At 42.4% G+C, this 27,569-nt stretch overlaps 1 long non-coding RNA gene across 2 annotated transcripts; it reads right to left on the bottom strand.

Moving 5' to 3' along the window:
* Positions 1-221: 221 nt before the first annotated feature.
* LOC137154063 (uncharacterized) lies at positions 222-27,173 on the bottom strand. Of its 2 annotated transcripts, none has more exons than XR_010920056.1 (3): positions 27,069-27,173; positions 24,916-25,014; positions 222-313 (listed from the first exon to the last, which is right to left on the bottom strand). It is a non-coding gene; the product is annotated as an uncharacterized lncRNA (long non-coding RNA). The 2 variants fall into 2 exon arrangements; XR_010920055.1 differs by lacking the exon at positions 222-313 and adding an exon at positions 1,235-1,328.
* Between the last annotated feature and the right edge of the window lie 396 nt (positions 27,174-27,569).

Below are 27,569 nucleotides of genomic sequence, written 5' to 3' on the forward strand. Positions count from 1 at the left end.
AGAGAAAGCTTAGCAAGGGCTTTCCCAAGACAACACAGTTCTCATTCTATTTTCAGTAATGTTCATTCATTTAAGAAAGAAATGAGGGTGCAGCTAGTCCCTCATGGGATCTGCAGTACTGTTATATTTTATATATGACTAAATCTTTCAGGGTGAAGTCCACCCCTCCACAGAAGGTTCACACAATGGCTTTGCACCATTTAAATCTCATTTAAGTCCTTGCAATTTTGAGGAAACTGAAACACCCCCTCTCCGTGGTCTTCACATCCTCCATGGTCACAAAATTCCTTTTTTGTTGAAGCTGTCCTTTTGGCTGCATAGTGCAAGACAACATGTTACGGGTACAAATATGACAGGAAGAATATATCAAGAGACCTGCATTTCATGATTCATCATAGAAACCCAGTAGCACAGTAACACTGACAGGAAGACAGCATACAAGAGTAAGGTGGTGACCCTTGGGAACTATTTCAAGTGATGTGGTATGGAAACACATGGTCACTAGTGGTGATGTACTGGGATGCAATGAATAGTCACTGGATGGCACTTTTTCAAATGGGTCATGGCAAACCATGATTAAAGGGGTCAGGAATAAGACAATAAGGTCCACTTCACATGTGCTTGCTGTAGGATGTTGGGGAGAGAATTTAAAGCAGTGTTTGTCAAGTTCTCAGATTTTGGAAGCAAAGCTAACAAAATGCATGTATAATTGAAAGTAAAATAGAAGTAACAAATAAGAGTTTCAAGACGGAATTAGGCAGATGTAAATCCTCTTCTTTTTATGTCTGAGAGCCTGAAAGATATGAGCTTTCTTCAAGATTGATGAAATATTTAAAAAACCTGGAGCATTTCCAAATTCAGTCTTCTCTTGGGAAGAGAGAAATATTTTGTGCTTCCATCTCCCCCACACCTCCCATTTCCTTCAGAAAGAAAGCCAGCATCACCAAGAGGACAAAAAGAATGGTATTGTATGTATTCAAAAGAAAAAAAAAGCTAATGTAGCCATATACATGATACTAGGAAATTGCTATTTTCTTCACAGGAAGAAACAAACCTTTTCTTAGGAGACACTTTCAACTGCTGCTCGGTAAAGAGAAAGATAAGGGAAAATTGAGCAAAAACAAACAGTTAGTATTAGGAATAGGTGAACTAGTTAAGATAAAATGAGAACTGTGAAGAACTGTTTTTTTTTTGTTTGTTTTTTTTTTAAAAAAAAAAAAAAAAAAAAAAAAAAAAAAAGAGGTTCAGGTCACTTTGGCCCAAACCTGGAAATGGAAACAGCAAAAATACTACAGAAGAAGCTCACAGCATCTCCACCCCGGTCAAACCTGTCAAATACAAGAACAGTGTAACATTTTCTGATTAGCATCTCTATTAGGATTTCTCAGGAAAGCACTTTAATTGCTCTACCTTCTGAAGTTCACTCAGCACTACTGGTAGTTATGACACCAACCTATTCACGAAGAAGTATGTCTGTCATCTAGGGTTAGGCTAGGACTGCACTGCTGTAGTGTCCGAGCACCTCACAATCTAATGCATCTGCCTGCACCACACCCTTGTGAAGCAGGGAAGTGCCATTATCTCCATCTTGCAGATGGAAATGAGGGATGGAGAGACTTGCCCAAAGTAGACCCCCATTCAATCCCCTGATCTACTACAGGCTTCTTAAGAACCAGTCGAGTCCCCTCATCACTGGAACAACCTTCCCTTCAGGTCTTCTCAGAGTAACTAGTCATTGGGCACTTCTGTGGGCAAAAGAAGAAAGCCACTGAGGAACAGGGGTAGCTCTGCAGTCATTGCCACACTAACAGCTGAAGCAGCAGCTTGGGATCATTCAGCTCCCATCCCCTCTCCAGGTGGGAGGACTCAACCTGCCCAACCATAAACCCCAGTGAAGAAATAGTGAGAGTTGGGTGCAGAGACCTTGGGCATCAGAACCACCAGTAGTCCGGCTTCAAATCAAACCCTCTGCAACCATGAAGGATTTTCCTTCTTGAATATAACTTCCATTGTCATCGATTTCTTTAAGTCTGTCTTATTGAACAACAGCCTTGATTTGAGTACATGCACCCAATATCTCAATCCATTGGCTTAACTATGCACCAGAAATGGAGGTGTTGTTCACCAGCACCAAGGCAGTGATTGATTAGACTTAGCCAGTTGTTATTTGCTGATGATCATGAGCCACACACACACAGTCAAGGCATTCATATGCAGTGTATTTACCAGCAAGTAAATGATTAACTCATCTATAAATCAAGAGTTACGGTTTCCAATACTTGGAATGATTTGTATATATCATGCAAGTCCAATCAAGACTATGCTGGGGGGGAAAAAAAAGTTCTGCTCATCCATTCAGGAAACGAAGTTCCACAAGTCAAGCTGCTAAACTCACATTTGCAAATTCATAGTTTACTGCCCACAAATACTCCTTAGTATTTGCTTAAAGATTTGCCATTTCCACAGACAGACATGGGCTGACAGTAAACTCATTTGCAAGAATGATGATTCTAGGACATGAACCGACCCCAGCTGGATTTATTTTATTTCAGCAATTATTACAGGGGGAGGGTAGAGGGGAACAGGGGTTCCAGGACTCTCTTTCAGCTCTATTAAGTGAGCTAATTCAAAGGGTGGCTAGCTGGACAGTGCTGAATAACTTATGCAGGAGGGAAGGTTCCCTTATGTTTATGGGTATCTGGACAACTAAGGCCATGAACAACATTAGTAGGACAGAGCATCTGTCAAAAGGTGATCTGTCAATGAGTTTGACGTGACAGCTTTCACAGGCTAATTAGCACATCTCTTGGACCATTGAAACCATTTAAATATGTACAGAGCTCTGTCCCTTACTAATTGTAGTGGCTCTCCAGTGGATTCAGTAACTACATATCAAGTGTCTTACACAAATCTCTTCCATTTAAAGCTGTCAGGCAATCTGAGAACACCAGTCTTTTAACAGACTGAAATAGTTTCCATCAGAGGGTAAAAAAGGTGGGGGGAGGGGAACCGATCTTGGTAAAGGGAGTTGAAGCAGGCAAAAAAAATGATAATGGTGAGAGGAGGTAGCAAGCCTTGGCTCTGCTGTCAAGCCCTTCTGCCTCAAAAATTGTAGCTCCTCATCCAAGCCAGTTAAGTGAATCGATGAAAACCTTTACCAAATTGGAAGGAGCAGTACAGTTGCAAGAATACAAGTGTAGCAGACAGGCTTGGTGGGCTAGGTCCCAATAGCCATCCAATAGAAATGAATCTCCCAAGGAGTTTTCCTATCATTCTGTCTGTTCCAGACTGACAAGGTGTGTGTGAACCCGTAATACCCATCCCCTCCTACCCTCATGGAATGCTGCATCCCAGCATGGTGGGTTCCAGAATCATGATGCCTAGGTACCACTTTCATTCTTATAGCTACTGCCTCCGCCAATGTACTACCACCATATGGGCAAGGCGGGCTACCTTATCACTAGAGTCTGTTTTTACATTGCAAGTCAAATTCAACTCCAGTGGGAGTAGGTGAAACTTACACCAGGACTAGAGTTGACCCCATAATTGTTTCTTCACTCCGGCAATGCAGGCCTTCACTGTTTCACTTTATGTAACATATGTTGTAATTCTCCACCAGGGCATTACTGCTCTTTATTCTCTCTGCTGTGGAGTTTTACAGGGCAATTGAATTGAGCTATAGCATTGCAAACCCAACAAGTTTAGCTAGCACAGATCTCAACTGGCAGAGTCCTTTAGGGTAGTTCAACTGATCTTCCAAGTCCTTTGTTTTAACTTTCATATTTAAATTATTTAACCTTCATATTTAATTAAAAGCAATAAACATTACTGCAATGTTAATTTTGCACAGATCAGCACTTGTGGCTCATAAAAACCCATGTCCCTGGGAGATGTAGCTATGCTGAACTAACCCCGGGTGCAAACTGTGCTAAGATGATGGAAGAATTCTTCCGTTGATTTAGCTACCACCTTTCAGGAAGTGGATGACCTACAGTGAATGACAGAAGAATTCCTCTCATTGGTGTAGGTAGTGTCTGTACTGAAATGGTACAATTGCACAGCTGCAACGCTATACCTGTTACCCCAAGTAATTCCTCAGTTCTTTCCCCCATATCCAGACTCAAGATTGCTATTTGAATTACACTAGTCCAAAACCCAAATTAGGCAAGGTTTTGTTTTATACTAACGGTGGCCTTTCTAGAACAGCAAAGTCAAGTATCTCGTGACCCTGCAGGCCTGGAAGTAGCAGTTTTATTCCAATGGAGGAAAAATTGACTCCCAGATTCCTACAGGTATATGCAACATTAGCTCCTAGCCTGGTAACGTCCAGAGACGTCTGTATAAATGACATATATGAGGCACATGGTGTGCTGTAAAGATTTCATCTGCATCTACTTGAGATACCCTGCTTGAATCATTTTAATTGCTCTGGGGGTTGGATTGTTAGAATTCTCCATTGAGCTCCCTGAGCCTGCACAATGTCAGGTGTCAGATGTAGGACTTGATTTTTGCAGACAGCCCATTTCAAAGAGGCCCTTCTGACTCAAATTCAATTACTCTGAACCAGGCGGTGCCCATCACCTGGAGGATGAAATCAGCAAAGGTTTAAACTAAGGGGCATTAGAAATTCCTAAGATTTATCAGGAAGCCCCATTAAGCTCATTATTCTCTGTCAAAGTCTTCAGGCAGCTTGCAACCCATTCTAAATATAGAGCCACTTAATGCTTTTCAAAAATCCAAGGAATTCAGAACAGGAAATGGAAATGAGACAGACCTACAATAGCAACGAAAAACTTCATCAAGGCCATTCTAAAACGTAGCCTCTGCGCCTGAATGCACAGAGTAGCCAAGATTCTATAGGGAAGGGATGTTTAATCAATGGAGAGGAAGGGCTACAGTATTTTATTGCAGGAATGTTCAACATTGCAACAAGATCAGCAATTCTTCTGTTTGGCTCTGGAAGACCCCTGACAAGATGTGTTCTCAGGAGGGTCCTGCATTTGTACTGTATTTATATTAGCTATACTGCAGGTTGCGGTCATCGGGAATGTCAATATGACTTATGGCCCAAATGGAACAGGAGTTTCTAAATTCCCTGTCAAGGTCCCTTGTCTGATTGTCTCAAGGGCTGGGAAGTCAATAAGAGACGCAGCAGTTCTATCTCCCTGGTTATTACAGGTCAAGGTGTGGCCTATTTTATATATACACTTCATTTTTCCTGACAAGTGGCAAGCACAGTGCAATCTCTAGTAGCTGTATACTTGCCTTTCCCTGACTCCCTATAGCCCTGTATTGAAAAGGCCTTCAGCTGTATCTGTTAGAATTAATCAGTTAAAGTAACCATTAGAGGCTTGGTAAGATCAGATATAAGAGATTCATAGAAGCTACCATACTGGATCAGACCAGTTGTTCATCTAGTCTAGAATCCTGTCACCACCAAAGATGTGTACCAGATATATACCAGGAGTTAGAAGCAATGGAATTTTTTGCCCCTCCTAAGCCCCTATAGCTATGTGATTTAAGTCCCACACACGTAGATTTATATCCCTTCCAAAACCCTGATTTTTTAATATTTACCATAATGGGATACTTTAGTTATCCACACAGCTAATCCCTTTCTGAATCCAGCTAAGCTCTTGCTGTCAAAGATCATTTGTAGCAATAAGTTCCCCGTGATAGTTATGTTGTGTGAAAAAAAGGCTCATCAGTATTGAATTTACCATGTTTTCAATTTCATTTCATGTCACCTTAACCTTGCAATATGAGAAAAGGTCATCAGAAACTCCCTATTCACCCTTTCTGTACCATTCATTATTTTGTAGGGTTTATCCACCTCTTCCCCTAGCACATAAGGTAAAAAATCCCACTCTGTAATTGGAAGCATGGAATAAGCTCACAATACAATCAGTGATTAGCTGATTTTTCACTTCACTGGCTGAATCAGAAAAGTTTAGGGGAAGTATTTTCATGTCAACCTGAAATTTTTCTTCTGTTTCTCACTGAAAAAAAATTCATTTCAGGTCAAACAAAGCAATGCATTTGAACTGGAAAAAAAAAATTGGGGGTGGAGGGATGGGGGGGGGCAGGGCATTTCCCCTTTTAAAAAAAAAATTAAATATACCTCAATTTTGAAATGTAACGTCATTTCAAGACAACAATTTGAAACATTTTATTTAGACATTCAAAATCATTTTGCTTTTTTGGCCAAAGCTATTTGTTGAACGCATGAATAGCTTCAATCAACCAGAAGCTGCACAGTTTGGCAAATAAATTATTTGTCCAAAATTTTGGACTGCTCTACTCTCAACTTAGCATTCTCACCACGTCTCTGAACGCTGCTGTATCTTTCTGACATTGGGTGACCAGAGTTTATAGGACTCCAGGCGAGGGTGAGAGAATTGATTTAACAGAAATATAAAGTATCCTCTACATTATTCTCCATCCCACTCTTTAATGCATCATAATAGCTTGTTTACACAGGGCAATTGACCAGAATAGTTGTTGCAAAATGAATTATTCAAGAATAGCTCCCTATGTGGGCATACTATTCTGGTATAAAAAGTGACTATTTCAGAATAATTACTGCATTTTAGAAGTAAATTTAGCTAACCCAAATTAAGGCCACTTTTATTCCAAATGAGTCCCCTCACGAGAGATTAATCTATTTTAACTAAACTAGTTTAAATCCACATTTTTAGTTAATCTGGATTAATTTTCCAGAGTAGACAAGGCCTAATATTCTTGACTCAATATGCAGCAGTGGTCAAGAAACAGAAGCCTTCCTTGAGCTGTTAAACAGTGACACCCAGGTTTTTTTGGCTATCCTCATATAGGCCATTTAGAACTCATTAAGGTACATGAGTAGTTTAAATTATTCCTTCCAATGGGCGTTACATTTGCCCTCATTGAATTTCATCTGCCATCATGTTATCCATTTACATAGCTTACATTGAAACTGAATCCTTCTCAAGTCTTGGATATGGCAAAACTGAGAAAACACACTTTTATTGCATGCAATTTATTTTCCAGTTATTAAAAAAAAAAAACCAACAAGTTCTTATTAAGAGTAACTGCTTTAAAACAGGGGTTTTTGGGGTGGGAGATTGGTAACTAAACAAACACTTCATCTTCAGGTTCAGCACTTACCAGGGTTCTATTTCCACTATAAAGTTTGAAAGGGGCAGTTGATTCCTGAGCTCCTGTTCCTTGGTGAAATTATCTGTGCAATCCTTGCAACAGTAGATTATGATTTACCACAAAATTAGTTCCATTAAAGCTAGAAAATCTATCTGGTTAAGTAAGTGCTCCTTGACTCCTGCCCCGAACAGGAGTAGGAAAATAATTAAGTTCCCAAAAAAAGCAGAAGAGCATTCACTGGCCCAAAGAACAAAACAGTTACCAAAACAGAAGCAAGGCCCATCTAAAAAGACATAGGTGTTGATGTAAAGGGCAAGAAACAGAGGCCATGGTATTAAAATTAGAAGCTTGCAAAAGACAACCCCAGTTCAGTCTCAGGTAACTGCTAGGGAAAAAATTCCTTTTCAACTTTTTCATATGAAAAAGTTTCAAAAAACCTTGCATGGTTTTTCTGTATGCAAATGGCTGTCTACACAAACCAAACAAACAAAAAAAAAACAAAAAAAAAGAGCCCCTCCCACCGAAAACCATTTTGTGAAAGCAAAATATGACCACAGATATAAAAATAAAGCTAGATACCATAGCACTAACAAAAGATAGTCACAGCCCCTCTGGAAGTCAACTGGGTTGCAAGCATGCAGACACCGATAAACCAGAAATACTGCAATTTCTAGAATAGTTACACATTTAAAGAGAAGGCTCAGTCTGCTGTAAGAGCTTCTCCACCCATCAGAACAACTCCTGCTGTCAAGTTATAAGCAATGCCTTTTCATCCTCTCCCCATCAAAGCAGCACATCATACCCTATCTATTTCCAAATTCAGCATAAATCAAGACCCTTTAAACCATCTTTTAAAGTGTGTCTACAGTCCCAAAAGAGAAAGCACAGAAAGCAACCCAATCAAGATTAGCTAGGTTGGGACGTAAAACCTATTTCCTACGGAAGGATAGAGGTTCTTATTAAAACACTGCCTTGTGGTCCCTTTGCATCAGCTAAGCTGGCTCAAGTTGAGTCAAGCCTACACGAAGCCCCCCATAGGGGAAATTCCCCCAGTTCACAGAGCCTCTGTGCCCAGCCCAGAGCTATCATCACCAGTTTTGTTCCCGTTCCAGCCCAGGAGGAGACAGACAGTGTTCAGGGCAACTCTGTACTCCAGCCATGAACTTCTGCAGGGTCGCGTGTCTGACTCCGTCCATCATCGGGGCGGCCAGTACTGCAGGGACCCGCCTCACTGACAGGGTGGTTTGACCTTCTGGCTAAGCCAATGCACTTCTCCCCTTCCAGGGAAGCAGGAGTCTACAGTAACAAGTCCAGCAAACCAGACTGGGTAGTTCACTTGTACTCTGTCTTCCTGGGGTCATGTCGTAAGAGCAACTGAAGCAAATGAAATGCAGAGTAAATGACCCCAAAAAGCTAACAAACTGCATAGACAAGTGATGAGAGAGAGAGAAATCACCCCCTATTTACAGAAAGGGAATTGAGGCACAGAGAGGTTAAGTGACCTGCACAAGGTTACACAAGAAGTCTGTGCCAGAGCTGGGCAGCACCACTTAGGCCACAAGACCATCTTCCCTCCCATCTCATTACCCCCCAACTGTGAGCTTTCATTTGTACATGGCAGATTTTTTCCATGTAGAAAATGCTCCGTGGAACAGATCGTCACAATTCTGCATCTTGGATTGGCCAGTCAAGCGATTCAGAGAAAAAGAGCTATCAAATTGCACGGTGCACAACGGGTAAAGGGGAATACCTTTCAGCATGGAAAAGTTAAGAAAGTGCTGAAAGAAGGATTTCAGGCATTCCTGAGATGTACAAGTTAGTCATGTGAGAGGAACGATTAACAGAAGTGGGCACATGATACAGTAAATTATGCCTGTCCAAATCTACTGGGCTTCTTTCCTCTTTAAATAAAAATTGCAAAGTCTTTGACGGACAAGCTTTTAAAGGAACATTTGAACACCGATATTAGCTGCAACGAAGGAAGCCACACAAGGCATGCTTCAAGCCCAAATGACCTTCCTATACAGCATTGCAATTTCAACATAATCTGTCTTGTATCAGACATGTGTAAGTTAGAGTAAAGACTGCTCTCTCCTGAGAGCTAGAAGAAAGCCTGGACTGCAACCATCTTTCTCTCTCAATTTATTAGTGATATTCCATCTTTATGACCACCATGCAGACCCACTGCACTTACAGTACCGTCCTGAAGGATATTCTAGCACCAGAAGAGTCGCTTTCTTGGCATCTTAGCATCTTTTTATACAAGAAAACTGAAGAGAATGAGATTTATCCTGGAGACTCCCATAGGCTTAGGCTATGTGTTTGAGTGAGAGAGATGTCCCATTGACTGCATGCTCATGGAATAAAGACACGGGACCGGTTTTGCAACTAAGGACCATGTTTGAAGGGAAAGCAAATGCCTGCCAACAGAATCCAGAGAAGAGTCACTTGTTGTCCTCACTACTTCCTGTGCCCTTCTGAGTGGCCCAGGGTCATAAATTGCTTGTAGGGAGTGTCCGAGCCCAGGGCTAATATTGGAAGGCTGCCTCTATGGTTTATGACTACAGCCCACTACCACCAAAGAGATGGTTTTGGGGGCTCTGACCCTGTAAGGGCATCCTCTTCCCCTTGTATGGATATTTGTTCTCTATACCCCTTCTACAATGAACTATTAAATGCCTCCTGGCCCTCAAAAGTTAGAAAAGCTGCCCACATCTGTTTTTCCCCCACAGTACGCTCCACCTAGGACTGCACTCCACCTAGAAAGTAAAGACAATTATCTGCACTGTGCTCTTGCCTACACTACAAACATAGGCCAGTGTAACTGTAGTGCCATGAGTGTAGACAAGTATGGTGTGACACGCTTTGCCTAGGAACCCACAGATCAGCTAAAGTTAGGAACTCCACCCTGAGAATAGAATCTAAGATGGCTAAATGAGTATTGTTAATCACTTAGGGATAAAAGCTCTCCCTCCCTCCCTTCCAAAACCACCCCACAAGGTTACCAAGTAGGTCAACACCCTATTTCCTGTGCAAGTGGCCCAGTGTATCCTGAATGATTGAAGAGATGGGTGGGGAAACTGCAGATTAAACCAACTAAAGATCAAGAGGGTGAAGTTGGTTCCTGGCCTAGGTGCCAACTCCATGAGTGCTCCAAAATAAATTGGGGGTGTTCAGCAGCCACAAGCCACAGCATGGGTAGTGGGTATAAGAGGCTTGGGGAGGCTAAGCCTCCACAACCAAGGCAAGAAATGGCAGATGCGATGCACCTCCCTTTGGAGATGCGGCAGCCTGCCACCTTTGGAATTCTGCCCCTTCCCACCCTCTCTGTGCCCCTTCCCCTGAGGCTCTCCCACCCACCATTCGCTACTCCCCACCCATCTCCACCCCTCTGCACCCCCCATTGCTCACCCTGAAGGCGAGAAGGGCCAGAAAGGAGCGTGCAGGAGGCTGGGAGCATGAGTGAAGAGAAGCACCCACTGGCAAAAACAAAAGTCACCACCATTTCAGGCTAGTTCCTGATTTGGGGTAACCAGCTTCAGCCTCATCTAGAAAGAGCTTGCTGAGAGACTTCAAAAACTGAAGGTCACATGGGACAAAGCTGCCGTTTCTCCCATAAAGTCCAGTTTACATGTTTTCACCCCAAATTATAAACTGTACATTGGTTTGACTGATAAATCCAATAGGACATGGATAATCTTTGTCCCATCAATAGGGATTTCAGCCCAAATTAGAAGTTGCATATTTGTCTGCCCTGTGACTCAGATAAGCAGTCTCTCTATATGTGGATAATGTCTCCTTTTCTGTTGAAAGACCTAAATGAAGCGAGATACTTATACACTATCAAAATATATGAAGCACATCCATTAGATTTGGAAGATAAGGGATTGTAGGGTTTCGTTGTGTTTAGGCGGCACACGCTGGCACAATAGAAGAACATTGTGCCATGTGTGCACCTGACCTGGCCATAAGATTTTGAATTACTAGGAGAAACTTCTTAAAAAGGGAGAAATTCCAAACCATTAGGGATAATACTGAAATACAATCCTTGAAATGAATCAAGACATAAAAAGCCTTTGATAAGAATAAGATTGAAGAAATGGGTTACACTGACTTCCTTTACTGGATACCAATGGAAGCAGCAGAAAAACAGATGAAATATCAGCACTCACTTGAGAAGTGTACAATAGGAGTCAGAGGGAGGCCCCGCTCCAACAATCCCTGAAATCAGAGCATATAAAAACTGAGGTCAACATGTGGGACTGCAGAGTTGACTGAACCCATGAAAAAGCAGCCGATTCCAGATGTGCGAATGACACCCGGACCAACTGTATGGAAGGCTCTCCCACATCCCAAGGTTAACAAGATAGGAAGTGGGGAGATTTTATTTCAAAGACTATTTTCCGGTTTGTTTTTTAATAACAAAAGGTTAGAGGTTACTGACTACACGCCTTTAATGAGGCCTCAAAAAAACAATGCCTTAGAACAAACTAATGCTTTATGCATGCCTTCCTTTATGTCCAAGCAAACTGACTGGAGAGAAACTTAACACAATTTCTTTTGATAAATAATTTGGTATGAAAGGGACAAGTTTAAACTAACAGTAAGGGTCACACACTTAAGAGTGCCTTTAAGAGAAGTGCATCCTTAACAAAGCAAGAGAGGTATAACAAGCATGTTAGCGGTACTAGAGAATTGATAACTGACAAGTGTAATAAACCTTGTAATTATACCATATAAACTATACAAATTACCAGTGTCTCAGCCATAGTCTATGACACTTACGAGACTATGTGTGTGTTCAGTGCTTGCCTAGAACCTTGGTTGTGTCTACACTTGATTGATGAACTGAGGATTGTACATTGATGTGGCTGAATAAATAGTTGACTTAACAGTAACGTGTGAAGGGCCATGCACATAGCTATTGGCAGCAGCTACCAAGGCATTCTGCTGACCAGGCCTGCACTAGCCACGACCAGAGAGCAACACATCCTTAAGGGACCTGTCAAACCATTACCAATGAAAGAGCAAGTGAAGAGCAATCTTTACATAAAGACTGAAAGGGCCAAGCAAACCAGATATCTTGTTCACAGCAAAATCAGAAGAGTGGCTGGGTATCGGGTAGAGCAAGGAAAGCCCTACATTTAATTCTATCCTAACCATCATCTGGAAGACAAGGGCGAGGCTGATCTGGAGCATGAGGGCCAGCATGCTACATGGTTTCTCAAGGAATGCTCCAGTACAAACCTAGGCCCAGTCTTACAGTCAGACCTGTGAAGGGAGGCCATGCATGCCATTGAGCCTGCTGTCGTCAGTGAGACCCTGTGCAGGTGTTAGAGTCCCATTCCCCTCTTCTCCACACATCAGGTTGCAGGATGGTTCTGGTTGGAAGCTGTGTGGCCTAGCAGATAGGGCACTGGACGGGGGCTCATCAGCCAGAACCAGGCAGTAGTAAGAACTGCCCAGGGAGCCTGGGCTGCTGTGGGGAGTCCCAGACAGTCAACATGCCATGTGCAGCAGGCTTCAGGGGGCAGGGACACAGGTCAGGGACTGCTCTCAGACACCCCCGTCCCCATCCAGGGCAAGTGGCAGATATGAGGCTCTCTGGGCAGCTCTTACCTTGGCCCAGCTCTGACTTCTGGGCTGCTCAGGGCTTCAGGGGGAAGGAGGAGGAGCAGCAGAGGCAGGGCTTCTGCACATGTCCTGCTTTTGCCTTTCAAAAAAGGTAGTCACCCTACCTCAGTTCCTGACTCAACCCTGATGTGCTGGGGGATCTTGAGCACAATACAGCCTGTGCTTCAGTTTCCCCACCTGTAAACGGGGAGAGTGATACGGTCCTCCTTTTGTGAAACACTGAGATTAAGGGAACAAAACGCTATATGACAGCTGGCAAGCTCTCACTCATCACAGCCTGATCGTGCACCTATCAAGCTCTGTAGCAAGATACACACTGGTTTCTTGTAGGTCTCAGTACCGCAACCAGAGTTGTCTGACCGAAGTTACACACAAGTACCCATTTTTTGTACTCGCCTTACCTGAGGCTAGAAAAAACAGAATTACTCTAATTTATGGCTGAAGTTCAATTAGTTCTCATGCATTTCATTTTATCAGCCGTTAGCACGAGACAAAAAGGAGATATGAACAGAAAGACTGTCATACAGTCTGATGTAATTTGAGAATGCTAAACTCCTTGCTGATGGCATGTTTATCTTGCACATGTGAAATGGGAAAAACAAATCACCAACTCTGAGACCACACACTTTTAAAAGTCACCTTTCAGTCAAGTTTCTTAACAGACCTCACAATGTGGAAGTAGGTTCAATGGCCATGATTCATCATGTAGTGCAAATCCATTCTAGCATCTATGAGCAAGAACTTCACTTCCTAGACAGGAAGTACTTGATAAAGTGCTAGATGGCAGACAAGGAATTCCCATTGTACTGAACTAAAAAGTTGTTCCTTCTCCTGTCCGTTGCTCACAAAGCACATCATCCCTAATAGGCATGCTACCATCTCACATGGATAACTACTAATACAATACAAATCTTCCCATTAGATCTCTATATGATGAATAATGCCCTAACCTCACTCTTAAGTGACAGGATTCCTCACCACACTTGAAATAACTATACAGTCGCAAGGATATTCATGAAGGGAAAATTGCAGATCAGCCAAGTTACATCTTTTCCCCCCATATTTGTCATGTTGCATATAGTGTATATGTTTTGAAAAATAGAAAGCTTGCATTGATGCCCAAAACATCACTAGCTATTTCTGAATTAAAAAAAAAAAAAAAAAAAAGCCACAATTGATTTTGTTCAACAGTGTTGACTTTGATGTTTTACAGAATCGGCCAAATACAGCCCCGATGTAAGGGTTTAACACTGAAAAATCATGAGATGCCCAATTTTGTAATGTTTTAAAGTATTTATGTATCTTACACACAACAGAATTCATGAAACAGATAAAGGCCATACATCTTCATTCAGATGCCATGGCTTTTGACTTTTATTAATTTTAATTGCTTCCCCTGTGGCTTTAAATCAAGGGCAGATTCTATTAAAAATAATTACTTTCCCCTGCAGCGGGCATGGTGAAGTTGCATGATAAAGGTTAATCTACTAGATGATGGCAGCTACTAAATGGATTTTATTAACAACTGCATGGTGAAGGTGAGCCTACAATTTATGCATAAAATTTAAATGGCACCTATCACGATGGCCCCTGGGTGCCTTACAGCCTATTACACAGCAAAGGAATTTTCTCAACTGATCAGGTGCAGGGATGCATTCAATAGCCACCCACACAAAAGCATCAATATCTGGCTTGTATAGTAGTTCTTTACTCAGTCAACAGCACATGAATCCCTGTGTTCTAATTGCATCATCCATTACTAGCCACTCAGCACAGGAATGTGCAGAATCCCGCTGGTTATATGGTATGTCTAACTGCACTGGCAGCACGCAAGTCTACCCAGTCTGATGAGTTCCTGTACTCAGGCTTTAAGACCTTTGTTCTTTGGTTGCTTTTCCTCATTCTGTCACGGTCAAAGGGAGTGAGATGCTGAGGCAACTGGCTCATGATAGGAGAGAAAAAAGTGTGCCTCAAACTGCAGAAAGGAAAATTTAGGTTTTAAATATTTAGCCTCCCATTCCATTTCCCTCCCTTGTAAGTCAGCATCCTTTGATCCCTGCATTAATTCTTTTTCTTACGACAGCCTTATCAACATAGTGACCATCTCCGCCACCCTCTAATTCAATGTGGAAATACGTGTACAAATAATGCAGGTATTTTGGGGAAAAGAACTTGGATGTCATTTAGGATAGAGGATTTTGAAGCAGATAGAGGAAGAGCCAGGAGGTTTCCACCATTTTTAAGGTTAACTTTCAGTAGTTTGCCAGCCCACTTGGAGTTTTGCCATATCTTTCACTTAAGATCTGCATAATCAGTTACACACAGGATTATACTCCCTTTTAACCCTGCAGTAATGATTTCTCTCCCCCTTCAGCTTCAGTCCATTGGACCCAAGATAATGTTACAATGATCAATTCTAGTGATTAGATCACACATCTCACTTTTTCTTTAAATCCCAGGTTCTGGAGTCAAGTGATTACAGGTTTTGGTTTTTAAATCAGAAAATGAGATTCTTGTGTAAACACTGCAACCCTCCTAGTTGTGGAGAAAAGCTTGAACATGTAATTTTTAAATAATCTCAGGATTTTTAAATGCTTGAGTTAGAAATACATTAGTTACTACCCTGTAAACACCAGGCATCCTCATATCAAACAGCCACACACCTCTAAACAAGGCCTGTTCCTAACTGAAACAAGTTCTACACTGTACCATGTATGGAGAGGGATTCCCCCCTCCCCCCGGTGGGAGGGAAGCAGCTTAATTTACACTAGCAGATCCACATTTTAAGGGCATGTTGGCCCCGCCGTTTGGCAGTGGAAGGATACACATGGGGAGGGTCTGACCAAAAGGCCCATGAAGGGAAGTGCTGGCTGTGGTTTATTCCCCTTCTCTTGACCCTACTTTTGTTCTTCTGAAGGCACCCTGAGCTCAGTCAACTGAGAAGGGGAAGAACGCGGGGAAAAGCTACTGCTTTCCCCTCTCAATCCCCTGCATGGCTCCCCATACAAGACAATACACATGTTGTAATGCTGGTATCAGGGGATGCCAAGAGGATGGAAGGTCTGTGAACAGATCACGTAATTATTTTCTGTGTCAAGAACACAAAACTGTTTTATACAGTGACGAGTAACAATGTATTTGTAGTCTAGTCAACATAAATTCTTGGCCTTCTTGCCCCCACAGAAAATCTTGGGCAGCACTTATGAAAGAAATCTAGGAAGGACTGTCTGTTTTTGGAGAACAGAAGTCCCTACAATGCATGAGCATAAGGGACATCCCATCCCACCCCACCAACAGGCCTTGCTCGGTCCCACAAGTTAATCACCTAATCTGGACAAACTGTTGAGTCTAAAGAGCGATGGTCATTACCCTCTAAGTCAGAGCTGCACTGCAGGGCCTTGAGCTGAAATCATGTAGATCTACAAGTCAAGAGTTCAAGTGTAAGAAAAGCAAAAGCTCCACATTAAAGCCTAAGAGCATGAAGAAGCTTTTGCATAAAACTCAAATGTACTGCTGAATAATTCACAAGCTATTAGTCCTGCATGAGATCTGGGTGTTGCTTTGGGCATCTTTAGGGGCAAAGACATTCAGCAATTCTTATAGGCTCATAAGATGTTAGAGAAGAAAATGGGCACTTATGTAAGATGATCATCATCATCTCTGTTAGTGCCACACGGACATATTGAGATCATATACCTGTGGGGCAAGCATTCTGTCTGCATCATGTTTTGAACAGCACAGAGCACTTCTTTAGGTGCTCAATAAGCAAAACGGATACAGGGGGCAATCCCTCAATTGGGCTAATAATGAAAGCTGTGAGTTTTCGAGAATCACACTGCACTCATGAGGCTCTGGGAAGACAGCATGGTAGAATAAGATGTGGCAGATCTATCCTAATTCTGACCTCATGATGAATTCATGGATACAGCAGAATTAAAGTGTATTGCAGAAAGAACGGAGTAGAGTGACGATCTGAGCTTCTTTCCTGAATGGTGCTATAATCCAGACAGCCCTGTTAAAGCACTGTAGTCTACACCCTGTATTTAGTTCTTTTCACAGCACCCTTTGATTTTTTTTTTTTGGTGGGGGGGAGAGAGTCAAAAAAACCCAGGATTAATACCCTGCTACTCTATATTCATCTGCCTATCTTTTTTAGAACATGGCAAACTAAAGTAGTCAGGCTTAATAAAATTTAAAAAAAAAAATCACTTCAGTGTTGTGTACTAGTGACTCCCATCTTATGGCTACAAATTATTTTTCAAGATAAGCCTTTTCACTTATAAGAAAAAAGTTCTCATACATAGTTGGCAGCCATAAGAAAAGTTTGAGGTTCATCTCTCACACCTCCCAATTCCTAATAATGAGGACAGCCTTGTATCTTAAGCTATTTTAGCTTAACGCCATGTGGAGAGGTTATGGGTGTTTAAGGGATTTAGGATCTCTGCAAACACAAAGATCAGAGCTTATGAACACCAGGAGCCAAAAAGCTATTTATACATCACAATCTGCATAGGCATTTGTATGCTAGGGTCTGCAGAGAAATTATGCATTTGAGCGATTTGCAGAGGAGAATTTAGATGCAACATTGCAGTTCAAATACCTAAATTGATATACAGAGAAGCTCGTGGCTGTGGGGAACTTGAACGATTACTCTGACCCCCATATCCCAAACAGCATCAGTCTATCGGTCAGAAATCCCCATCCTTCTATCCAGTAGCCCCCTTATATACTGGCTCACCAACTCCCAGTCAGTCACCATAAATGAGCCAGACCAGTCCTCTCTTTCTAATCTACTCACCTTTATGAGCTGGAGGTATCAGCATCTTGACCTTCAATCCATATACAGTCCTAAGATTCAGCCCTCCCACTGTGCTACAAACACTCATCTTACCTTTCAAATAGGCTCTCTACAGAAGGGAAATGATGATCTAGTAGTTAGGACACTAGGCCAGGACTCTGGAAACTTAGGTTCAATTCCCTGCTGTACCACAAACTCCTTGTGTGTCCTTGGACAAGTCACCTAGTTTTTGCGTCTCAGTTCTCATTAGTATTAACTAACTATGCTACCGAAACACTTAGCCACTCCAGTCATGGACCAGGACGCCAGTGTGCTAGCTGCTATACAAACACAGAACACATAGTCCCTGCCACAAGGAATTTACAATCCAAGTATAAAACAAGAGATAGCTGGACACAGACGGGGGAGTACAAGGAGACAATATTGGTCAGCGTGACAGGCTGTGGTCACCTCCCTTGCTCACAAAGGCATTAAGAGGAGGTTATGCTCAAGATGGTAAGGTGCTCACAGTATGGTGATGGGAACGATCTCTCCAACCAAAGCAGACTGCTACCCCTGCCACACTTTACATACAGGTTAGGAAGCCTACTGTATTTACCTTGACCTACTCTACAAAATCTGGCTACAAAATCCTACTCTCCGTATATACATAGACTCTAAAGTAGCGCCCACTCCAACTCCTCCCCACTGGCTGTCCTACACTTGTTCCACTACTGTCAGTGGATGTGCACTTGTAGCTCCTTCCCAGTCCAGCCAGCACAAGTGCAGCTGCTAAGCGCGCTAGATAGCCAGACAAGCCTCAGGGTCATCTTGCCCACCTCTTGGTGCTGCTCATTCCCTGCCTGTCACTCATTAACTACTCTTCTCTCACACCCCAAAAAGCCACACGCACTGCTCAAGTAGAGCTCCTCACTATTCTACTCCAGCTACCACTTCTATGCAACTCCCCAACCTTAAGGGATTCACACGGTTTCCAGAAAAGAGCAGGGATGAGAAATATATCACATTTCCAACCTCCTTCTGTATTTGCGAAGGAAGTATTAGTTGTCATTCATTCTGCAAGTGCTTTTAAGTAAGTTTGAAGAAAACACTGCCTCCCTTGGGCCAAATACAATACATAAATAATACTGTTTCTGCACAGCTGCAATTATCTACAGCAGCTTCTACTGTAAGGTCAGTGGAAGATTACATATTCCTAACCCTTGTAAGAAAAAGCACTTGAGTTATTTCTGCAGTTAAATCAAGCGAAAGCTGGAAAGGTGTTCTATCGCTGTCAGCTTATCCACAAGTTCAAAAATAAATTCTCGACCATCTTGCTGGATAGAGTCACTAGGGAAAACAAAATTGAAATGAAAAGCTGGTGAGGTGGAGACATTCATTCAGACCAAGGCTGCCTGTCAGGAAGGCTGTTCCTGTGAAGTGTTATCCAGCTCCCTTTGGACCACTCAGAAAAAAGGACTACCCTTATCTGCAGATAGCAAAAGCACTTAAAGCACAGGCAGACAGCATGTCATGTCTTGGGTTGAATATGAAGGTTTGCAAAGTCAAAACATACAGACAATTGATAGCATTCTTATACCACAGATTAGCTACGAATGATTGTCTATTTGCAGCTGCTTGCATAATGGATCAGTGTACAGAAGTTGTTCTCTAGCAACCTCGGCAACAAAAGAGGTTACATCTGGGGCTTTGAATGAGCAAAAGTACATGCAATTACACTGCAGAAAGACCAGTAATTTCTTCTGAGTCCTCTATGAATTCAGACATTCAAGAGCTGAAGGAATCAGCCATAACAGTTCTGAACTAAATCCACTATCATTCTCACGTTATTGTACCCAGTCTGTATCAGGAACATGTCACCTTAGGTTGGGATAGAGAGGGAGCTTCTAGACGCCATTAAGGACTACTTCTTGGAGCAGCTAATCATGGAACCCAAGGGGAGAAACAACGAGAGTCCTGTAGCACCTTAAAGGCTAACAAATTTCTGCGGGCAGAAGCTTTCGTGGGCTGCAACCCGCTTCATCAGATGCACAAATATGAGGAAGCTAGTTAAAAGAAATTAAAAGAAACAGTCACAAGAGTGAAATCCTGCAAGCAGCATATAAACTTTAAAAAATCCACCACCAGAGGCTCAAATTAAATGTATATCCCAAATTTAAAAAATAGTAAGAGGACCAAAATGTGCCACGATGGCTAAACAAAGTAAGAGGCAGTTAAAGGCAAAAAGGCATCCTTTGAAAATTGGAAGTCACGTCATACTGAAGAAAATAAAAAGGAGCATGACTTTGCACATCAAGTGTAAAAATATAATTAGGCAGGCCAAAAAAAGAATTTGAAGAGCAACCAGAAAAAAACAGCAAAATAAAACTGCATCAGAAGCAGGAAACCTGCCAAATAATCAGTGGGGCCACTGGATGATTGTGGTGCTAAAGAAGCAAAACAGACAAGTTCATTGTGGAGAAGCTAAATGAGCTCTTTGCATCAGTCTTCACTGCAGAGGATGAGAGGAAGATTACCACACCTGAATCATTCTTTTTAGGTGACAAGTCTAATGAACTGTCCCAGATTAAGGTGTCATTAAAGGAGGTTTTGGAACAAATTGATAAATTAAACAGTAATAAGTCATCGTATTCTCCTATTCTCCCAAGAGTTCTACAATTTCATATTGAGTTTCTTCAGAACTACTAACTGTGGTATGTAACCTATCACTTAAATCGGCTTCTGTATCAGGTGATGTGAGGAGAGCTAATGTGATGCTATTTAAAAAAAAACAACCCACCAGAGGTGACTCAGGCAATTTACAGGCTTGCCAGCCTAACTTCAGCACCAAGCAAATTAGTTGGAACTACAGTAAACAAAATTATCAAACACGTACCTGAATAGTTTGTTGGGTAAGAATCAATATGCTTTTGTAGAGGGATATCATGCCTCACTAATCTATTAGAATTCTTTGATGGGGCTCAACAACACGAAGACCAGGGTGATTCAGGGGATAAAATGTACTTGGACTTAAATAAATACTAAGTTTTCACAATGCAGAGAGGTAAGCAATGGTGTCCCCCAGGTATCCATGACAAGATGGAAGAGATTCTAGAGGACTGGAAAAGGGCAAATATAGTGTCCATCTATAAAAATGGAAATAAGGACAACCCAGGGAACTACAGACCAGTCAGCTTAACTTCAGTATCCAGAGCAAATAATTAAGCAATCAATTTACAAACACCTAGAAGATAGTAAGGTGATAAGTAACCATCAGCATGGATTTGTCAAGAACAAATTATGTCAGACCAACTGGATAGCTTTCTTTGACAGGGTAACCAGCTTTGTTGGTAGGAGGGAAGTGATAGATGTGGTATATATTGCCTTGAGTAAGGCTTTTCATACTGTCTTGCATGACCTTCTCGTAAACAAAACTAGGGAAATACAAGCTAGACGTTGATACTATATGTTGAGTCTGTAGTTTTCCAACCAGTTATTCACAGAGAGCAGTTATCAGTGGTTCACAGTCAAGTTTGAAGGGCATATCAAGTGGGGTCAGCTCTGGCTCTCTTTATGTTCAATATCTTCATCAATGATTTAAATAGAGGCAGAGAGAGTACACTTATCAAGTTGGCAGATGATATCAAGCTGGGAGGAGTTGCAAATGTTTTGGAGAACAGGATTAAAATTTAGAATGATCTGAACAGCCTGGAGAAATTGTCTAAATAAAATTAAATTCAATAAGGACAAATGCAAAGTACTCCACTTAGGAAGGAACACTCAGTTGCACGCATACAAAATGGGAAATGACTGCCTTGGAAGGACTACTGCAGAAAAGGATCTGAGGGTCAAGGTGGATCACAGGCTAAATGAGTCAGTGTAACACTGTTGTGGAAAGAAAAAAAAAAAACCCACACACCACACAAAACATACCATTCTGGGATGCATTAGTAGGAGTGTTGTAAGCAAGACATGTGAAGTAATTCTTCCACTCTTCTCTCTGCCGATTAGGCCTCATCTGGAGTATTGTGTCCCATTCTGGGCACTATATTTCAGAAAAGATATGAACGAACTGGAGAAAATCCAGGGAAAAGCAACAGAAATTATTAAAGTTTTAGAAAACATGACCTGTGAGGGAAGATTGAAAAAGTTGGGTTTGTTTAGTTTGAAGAAGAGAAGACTGAGGGGGAACATGATAACAGTTTAAGGACATACAAGGTGACAAGGAAGAGGGAGAAAAATTGTTCTTTTTAACCTCTGAAGATAGGACATGAAGCAATGGACTTAAAAATTGCTGCAGGGGGGTTTAGGTTGGACATCAGGGAAAAGCTTTCTAACTGTCAGGATAGTTAAGCACTAGATTAAATTGTCTAGGGAGGTTGTGGAATCTCCATCATTGGAGATTTTTAAGAGCAGGTTAGGCAAACATCTGCCAGGGATGATCTAGCTAATGCCATAAATGCAGTGGACTGGACTAGATAACCTCTCAAGGTCCCTTCCCGTCCTATGATTCTATGATCTGTACTGGGACCAGTGCTGTTCAATATATTCATAAATGATCTGGAAAACAGGTGAAGTTGCAAAGATTGCAAATGATACAAAATTACTTGAGAGTTAAGTACAAAACAGACTGCTAAGAGTTACAAAGGAATCTCATAAAATTGGGTGACTGGAACACAAAATGACAGATGAAATTCAATGTTGATAAATGTAAAGTAATGTACATTGGAAAACAATCCCAATTCTACGTCCAAAGTTATCTAAATTAGCTGTTATCACAAAAGAAAGACCTTGGCATCATTGTGGGTAGTTTTCCAAAAACAGTTGTTCAACATACAGCAGTCAAAAAAGGCAACTATATTCGGAACCATTAGGAAAGAGCTAGACAGACAGTAAGTGCCATAACGCCACTATATAAATCCATGATATTTTCACACCTTCAGTATGGCATGAAGTGCTGGCTGCCCCATCTAACAAATGATATATTAGAAGTAGAAGTGGTACAGAGAAAGGCAACAAAAATTAAGGGTATGGAATAGCATACTTATGAGGAAAGACTAAAGATATGGACTGTGCAGCTTGGAAAAGAGACAACTAAGGTGGGGGGGGAGGAGGGAGAGATATGATAGAAGCCTATACAATCAGAAATGGTGTGGAGAAAGACCGTAAGGAAAGGTTATTTACCTCCTCACATAACACAAGAGAGACAGCAGTCACCTAATGAAATTAATAGGCGGTAGGTTTTTAAAAAAAAAAAAAAAAAAAAAAAAAAAAAACCACCAGCAAAACCAAGTACTTCACACAACACATAGCCACCCTGTGGAAGTCACTTTGATCTTCACAACATCCCCTGGCAATTAGAACAAGGTTCAAAAAAGAATTACATACATTCATGGAGGATAGGGCCATCAATGGCTATTACGCAGGATGGTCAGGGATGCAACACCCATGATCTGGGCATCCATAAGCCTTTGACTGACCAGATGCCGCGATTGGACAACAGGGGATGGATCACTCAAGGATTGCCCTATTTTTCTATTCATTCCTTTTGAAGCAGCTGGCATTGGCCACTGTCAGAAGACAAGATACTGGGCTAGAGGAATCTTTGGTCTGACCCTCTGTGGCCATTCTTCTGTTCTTATAGCGTGAGTTTATGGCAAAAAGCAGTCAGACACAGGAAGATGAATAGGTTTCCAGAGGGAGAGAAGACAGGTAAAAAGACACAGAAGAGCTTTATATTGTAGTAGCACCTCAGGATCATACCTTCATTATCCTGGGCTGGGCACTGTATGACTGGCTAAAGCAAACAATCCCTCCTTGAGAGAGCTCAGTCTAGGACTGACAAGGCATAATAGCCAGATAACGCAATTCTAAGAGGGCTCAAGTCACAAGATCTGGATCTAAATTTTTAACCACCAAAAACAGAGATGAATTCTGATCCAAGGCTTCAGTTTGACCAGATTTCTATAATGCCTCTCTTGTTGGGGTGTTCAGATCCATATGTTTTGGTTTGAGCCCATCTGTAATACTAGCATGGCATTTGGGTTTTTTAAATGTATTTTATTGCTTTCTATAGCATTCATCACCATAGCTAGTACATGCTTTGCATTACAAAAGTTGAAAGCCACAAGTCACGCACCACCCATAAGCGATGGGCTAAAAACCAGAACTTGCATAATTGTTACTGGCCAAAAAAGAAACCAACACCCAGCAGTTAAGCAAGATAAAGAGCAACATGGTACAGAACAGGCCTATCTACGTAGCTTCTAGTTCATTGCTACCGTCTGTTGAAGAATAAGTGTATAGCCAAAGAAAGCCAATGAAGCAGAAAAGTTGCTTGTCGCAGGCTTGTAAAGGAGAAACTCTAAATGTTTCAAATGCAGGAACAGGTTTCTTAGAAGCCCACTATCTTTTTGTAAGTTTTACCCTGAGTTTCAAAATTTCACTCTCAAAAGACAGTGAACATGCACCAAACTGAACTGGCTAAGTAAACATGCAAGAATTTAGGGACACTTGTGTTTTTACAGCATATTCTACTTACATTTTAATTGCAATGTTTTTCAAAACCGCATTAAATAAAGCCTATGGAGGCAAGAAGGAGGGAGGACTTTTCCCACACGGCCCTGAAGTTTTCTTGAGTCTTACATCTTACTATATTATAAGTGGCAACTGAAGACTGGAAAAAACACACATCTAGTGAGGCACCAATTCTACAGCATTTAATTAAAAGTTACTCCCACAAGGTAGAAGAAAACAGTTAATTTCTGCTTCAGTTAATACCAAGCATAGCCATTATTTGGAAAAGCCACAGGTAAGTTTACATGCCAGTAACTGGAATGCCCCAAGGTTCAGAATTTCTGATCTGCTGTTTATTGCACATATCAACTGAATTCTGTCAGAAGAGCTCTGAGAACATTCTTCACCCAGCCGTAGAGGGATGAGATGCAAAGTGCAGCATAGGGACAAAGCCATGTTGGAGTTTACTTTCTATAGGTTAGTGGGTAATTGCATTAGAACGCAAGATGCACAGGAGCTGTTTGCAACTGAGAAGAAAAATGTTGATAAACCCAAGAAAAACAGTAAAGTTAATTTATAGAGTAGTCCGGATCAGAAAGTGGAGGTCTGGTAGATTTTTTCATGGAACTGCATTGCACTCTCATTCCCTGATTGAGTGCTTTGCATAACAGAACTACTCTACCTTTGAGTAGGAGTATAGAGGACATAAAGGCTATCATTGTGATATTACTTTAGTGTCTTAAACACTTTCCCACTCATCCTTCAGATATCGTTTGGGGAAGTAAGAGACAACAAACACTCTTTCACTGTTGCTTTAGGAACACAGCAGCCTCAGTGTTCAATCCACTTACCCAGCCTAGAAGACATCAGGACTTCAGCTTGATTCCATCTTGTCCAGGAATTTGGAGCTGTTCTCTTGACTAATTTGCATCTTCCATCGATCTGGAAGCCTACATTTGAAGAGGGAAAAGCCTGCGTCAAGATTTATGGTAAACATTTCCCAGTGTCTCAGGCCTTAAGAGATGTTCCTTTTTAAGGGAAAAAAGTGTAAAAACAAGCTTCCTGCTGCTAAAGCAAAGAGCAGGCTCTAACACGGACTGCTTCAGCTCTTGTATTCATGAGCACTTTAAGTTTTTTGGAAGGACTAGTAGGGAAAAGTAATTGCTAGCGCGTGAGCAGAAAATGATTCCCCTCCCTCCCCCCATTTACTATCATCTCCTACAATTCATCAAGTCTAGCCTCTTGTACATATGGCCTTGATCAAATTCTCAAGTGCATGGGGTGGGGTGGGGTGGGGTGGGGAGCAAACAACATGGTCAATCAAGAGCTTATATGAGATTCTCCTCCTCAGGCAAAGAAAGTTACTTCTGCAGCCGTTGACAGTGGTTGAAGAGTTGAGGAAAGCAAGGGCGTTCAGATATATAGACAAACCCTCCTCAACTCTGCATGGGAGCAGACAGGCTAATACAGAGCCAGTGGGAATCTTAAATAGGGCCTATGACCCAATTCTGCCTTTGAGGCAGGAGAGCAAGAAGCCCAGCTTGGCTCCACCACATGCTCCTATTTCATGTTTTTAAGTTCATCTGTGAACCCCAGCCCCATGTAAGAGAGCCCTAGCATTGCAATAAATGCTACGCACTCATACAAGGCAGAGAGACAGGATCCTCATCCTCATTCCCTGGGCCATTCTGCAGTTCCTGGCCAACTCCATGGTTCTTTTCCATGCTGGCTGGCCATGTGGTCTGCATGGCTTTCTGGGAAGTCACCCAGCAGAGATGGGTATCAGGGGTTTAACACATCCCTTCCCCAGGCAAACAGAGCCTTAGAAAGGAGCAGTTCCCACACAGGGAGAGACAGGCACAGGGCTCCCACAGTTTCTGGGCACAGTGGATATAGCAGAAAAGGCTGAAATATTGTGGCTTCAGCCTATCCCTCCAAAAACAACCCCAAAATTCTTCAGGAGGTAACTTATTCAGCCTTCTAAGCCTCAACCCTCTTCTGCCTCTTTCACAGCCTTGTGTCTTCTCAGCACAACTTGTAGGTAGAAAGAAAGCCAGCTTTATGGAGGCAGTGAGGAAAAAGTGTCATGCAAGTCTACAACAAATTAGTACTACAAGGTAAGGTGTGTGTCCTGACTTTTTCATTGGGACAGCTGAAGCGAGAGAAGAGATGACCACAGCGCTGACACCTGCACACCACAGCTTTATCCTAGACTTTCCATGGACCCGCACCCGAGTAGATTGGGCAGAGGGGAGGGGATCATGGCCCTATATTAAGCAGTTCGGAGCACATACTGTGCTTACCCCCAGGTCCATACAGAGCCACCACAGAGTCCTGATCTGGACTGGGGGCCACTGCCGCAGTTCATGATTAGCTGCCCCTTGGGCCCTTCTCAGGGAGGGATGCCTACACAGCAAAAAAAAAAAAAAGCCACACTCTTAACTTGGGTTGACTAACTCTGGGTTAAAACAGCTGCCTGTGTCTGCTTCAGACTCAAACATCAGCTTCACCATCTCCTCAGGGAAACCTCTGGTATAGGCTGACTTGCTTCCTCCTAATCCTGCCTCCTGACCTTCCCACCCACTTCTTCAGCTTCTCCCCAGAAGCCCCATGTAAAAAAAAAGTCCACTCACCGCTAGGCACCCCAGCACGGCCAGACACAGCATAGCTGCTGTCTCACTGGGCTAGTGCCCCTTGCCAACAGTCACTCCAGCACTTTTTCTTCCAGCAACTGGGGCCTCCAGCCAAGACACTGAGTCCACCCTTGCCAGGATCACATTTGTTCCAAAAAAGGTCTTTAACACAAACAAAAATCCTTCTGTGGGGTTCTTCCTCAGCCTACCTTCAGCTCATCCTGTAATCCCCCAGTTGCACTCAACAGCTCTCGGGGACACCTTGCACACCCCCTTCTTTGGGGCCAGCAGGTCATCCACCCTTTACAGCAGGTTCTAGGCCAGGGCATTCTATTGAACAGCTAGCTAGCTCTGCTCTGTTTTGCTCTTACTTGTGCTGCAGCTTTCTCTGGGCCATTTTCTCCTCAGCTTCTCCTTGGTCTTTCTATATCTTCACTGCTTCTCTGAGCTTGTCAGACAGCCAGCTAACCTGGCAGCTCTCCCCACCTGGGCTTTATCACCACTTATGGCTGGCTCTGATCACTGCAGCCACCACCTTGGTCTTTGTGGAGAACGTGCCTGATTCCTTTCAGGTGAGGCACATTCTGTAATCAGGCTGGTTTATGCCCAGGCTCTCCAGGCCCTGGGGCAAGCCATCCCATTGCACCACACCAGGAGTTTATGTCTCCCTCTCATTTTCCTAACACTTCCTCTGGTAAACCTCTGATGGGTTCTACTCCTTGCCCTCCACTCCACAGGGAACCTTGCTGCCCCATAGACTACTGCTGTATTTCCCCAGGACTCCCACCACAGAGCAGAAAGCACCCTTTTTAATAGTCCTGCCCCTGTCTCCAACAGGCCTTACCATAGAGGAGGACCGGACACGGGTGGAA

Source organism: Emydura macquarii, unplaced genomic scaffold (genome assembly GCF_026122565.2).
Source record: "Emydura macquarii macquarii isolate MOO-44397 ecotype Brisbane River unplaced genomic scaffold, CSIRO-AGI_Emac_v2 contig_1253, whole genome shotgun sequence".
NCBI classification, from domain to species: domain Eukaryota; kingdom Metazoa; phylum Chordata; order Testudines; family Chelidae; genus Emydura; species Emydura macquarii.